The sequence below is a fragment of the Aptenodytes forsteri genome, unplaced genomic scaffold (genome assembly GCF_000699145.1).
Source record: "Aptenodytes forsteri isolate BGI_AS27 unplaced genomic scaffold, ASM69914v1 Scaffold109, whole genome shotgun sequence".
Lineage (NCBI taxonomy): Eukaryota > Metazoa > Chordata > Aves > Sphenisciformes > Spheniscidae > Aptenodytes > Aptenodytes forsteri.
Window position 1 is genome coordinate 3547639 of NW_008794431.1, and position 3102 is coordinate 3550740.

Genomic DNA, 3102 nt, shown 5'->3' on the forward strand with positions numbered 1-3102 from the left:
TATTTTTAGTCATCTCTCCAAATCTGCAACACTGGTTAAATATTTGGTCTCACAACACAGCAGACAAAAGCTGCAAATAGCACTAAACCCCAACCTACTGATTTGAGCTGAAATAAAAAGACAGGGACCAATCTTCCCATTACTTCTAAATAAAAACTGCATGCTGTCTTTTATACTCTTGCAATAATTAAAAAATAATCCTATTGTTTGGAGTAGCACTTGGTCCCCAAGGAAAGAATTCCTTTCCATCTAAACAGATTTTTACTTTTATTTTGAATCTCTGCCAGGCAGGGAAACCAAATACAGGCCTTCCCCACTTGGTTTCCCCCCCTTCCCATAAGCGCTTTCACCATCTGTGCATGATCATGGCCCAGCCTTTCTTTCCACCCCTCTGAAAAGCACACAAGGATTCCTCCCAAACGTGTCTCACCATGGAACACATGGCTGCTGGGGATGGCGCTGGCGAACTCGGGGTTGGATTAAATGTAACACGAAGCCACTCCCCAGGGGCCATCGGGGTCCTGATGTGGAGGGAGAAGCTGGGGAACTGTTTTTTCCCTCCACTCAGGGAAGCACCTCTTCCCCGAACTGCCCTTGTCCCTCCCTGAACTGTGTGTGACAGGGAAGGCACCATCACTCCCTCTCCTCCTGCTCCCAACCACTACAGCTGGCACTGAAGCTTGTACAGGTTTTCTGTGTACTCCCCGTCTCAGCAACTGCTCTGTCGACCACTAGAGTGGCTCTGCAGGGTTTCTGTCTGTAAATCCGTGCACTAATGAATTCACTGATCACTCTTCGGCATGGCCCTGCTGAACCATGGAGCTGTTATGTACCATCCCTCTCCACGGCTGCCCAGGATGCTTCCTGTCATGTCCTCTGTAGGGATTCAGTGCTTTGAGCTCAAAGGCATTAATGCAAGGGAGATGGTGAACGCTGTGGTCAACACTTGGCCCATAGAGATCACACATTAGCCAGTCTGCAGGAGGCTTCGCTGTGACTAGTTTACACTGACAATGTCTTCGAACAGCAAAAGCTTGAAACTCCCTTCTAAGAAAAACTGGCTTTTCAGAAGCCACCAAAGTACTCAACACTGCAGACACGTGACTATTAACTTCATTTTTGTTCCTCTGCTAAATCTTGAAATGCACGCTACATGCCTGGAAAAGGAAGTGCTTGCAGGGGAACAGAAGTGCAGTTGCACCTCAGACATTGTTTCCTCTGATTACACACTCCTGTCTAGTCCCTGCTATATCTGCAAGTATTGCAAGCATTTGTAAGGACGTGCAGAAGTACTTGCAGAAGGTTCCAGTTCAGGTGATGTTCTCAAAGCTTACCGTAATGCACATAACACAGTTCCAGCTCTGCTGGCCGCTGTGGAATACACAGTCCAGAATTTGCAAAACATGCAAACATGGACAGCCACAAATGCTAACTGGAGCTTTCAAAAGGGAAACAGCAAAAATAACAGAGTTGTCAGGAACATAATGCAACAAACTGAATCCCAGTAGTCACAGCAAACCATCACTGAAATGCAGCTGAAGACACCACTATGGATGTTTTTCAAAAGTCTAAATAAATGGATATTACTAACGGAATAAATAGATAGGAAGCCAAAATAGATGGAGCAGCGTGTTCTTTTATTCCTTCTACCATTCAGGATCAAAACCAGTCTCTAGCTTGTGCACATACCTGAGTTGTTCTCACTCTCCCTTCAACTGTGCTGAAATCATCCCTGTGGACATTGGTTCTTGGAGCAATGTTATCTACAAAGAAAAAGCCCTTTAAGACTGCAGATCTATTCATACTTGGTTAACACACCGTCCTGAAAGAAAAGGGTCTTGGTCCTGCAGCTTTGCAATAAATGGTTAATCAATGCAGCAACGCTGGTGTCAAGTGGCAGAATTTGGTCTGTGATTTTTCCAAATTCATGTCATACAAACTATGCTCTAACTGTATTGGTGTGTAATTGATCTCAAAAGGATTACTGATCTACGGAGAGAGAGGAATAAAACTGGAATATAATCCCTCTGCTTCAAAGTGCTATCAGGAAGTGACACTTCTACAAGTGACTTCGAGGAAAGAGCTGTAGAAACAGCAGTACAGATGGTCACATTCTGGAAGTTACCAAAAGCTAAAAACTTAAGCTAAACTGCCAAGGTAAAGAATTAACACAAAGAAGTTGTGCAAGGGACAGAGCAAATGTATCACTGTGCCACACTTTTGGACACCCCGTCACACCCTGATCCCTTCAAAAAGCAAAAAATATCCCATCAAGCCTGTGGTTTTGATACAAAAAAGGGCATTTATAGCCGGTCAGTACCAGATCCATGTTTTACATTAGCTGTAGAAAAACAACTGAACAATTTAACACTCCCTGTCAATTTGCCTTATACAAATTGTAAGGCTTGTAATAAGTGTTGTTAAAGGTTCTCCCAAAAGTGCCTGTCGTGCACAGCAGTCCGGGCAACACTGCAGGTTCCAATAACAGCAAGCACATCCTTGAAGCAGCAGCTCAGTCACATTTGAGTATGGCACTGTCATACAGCAGGGTGTTACGGAGTTTAAACACAAAAATTATTTTTAAAAAAATTCAATGAGACATTTCATTCATTCGTTACCTGGTAGAGATGGTGCAACTCCTCTAGATGTCCTGCCTGAGGGAAGCTGACCTACTTTTCATAGAAGAAGGTCGGTTCTTGATGCTGGCCTGCTGCAAGATCCCCAGTTACTTCGATCCACTGCAGAAAGCCTTACACGAGGAAACTTAACGTCACTGGGCAAGACGCATGCTGCAAACGTTTGTCCTAAAACAAACACTGGCAGGAATAAATCAAGACGTTCAAAAGGAAATAAAGAGGTTAGGCAGCTTCCATACACAGACACCAGAGTAAGCTTGTTTCTTACTCAATCAGATAATACTACTACTAAGTCCACCCAGAGACACTTTATGGGGGCCTAGGAGTGCTTGGAGAGTACAGATCATAGAATCATAGAATCATAGAATCATTAAGGTTGGAAAAGACCTCTAAGATCATCGAGTCCAACCACTGACCCAACACCACCATGCCCACTAAACCATGTCCCTAAGCGCCTCATCTACTC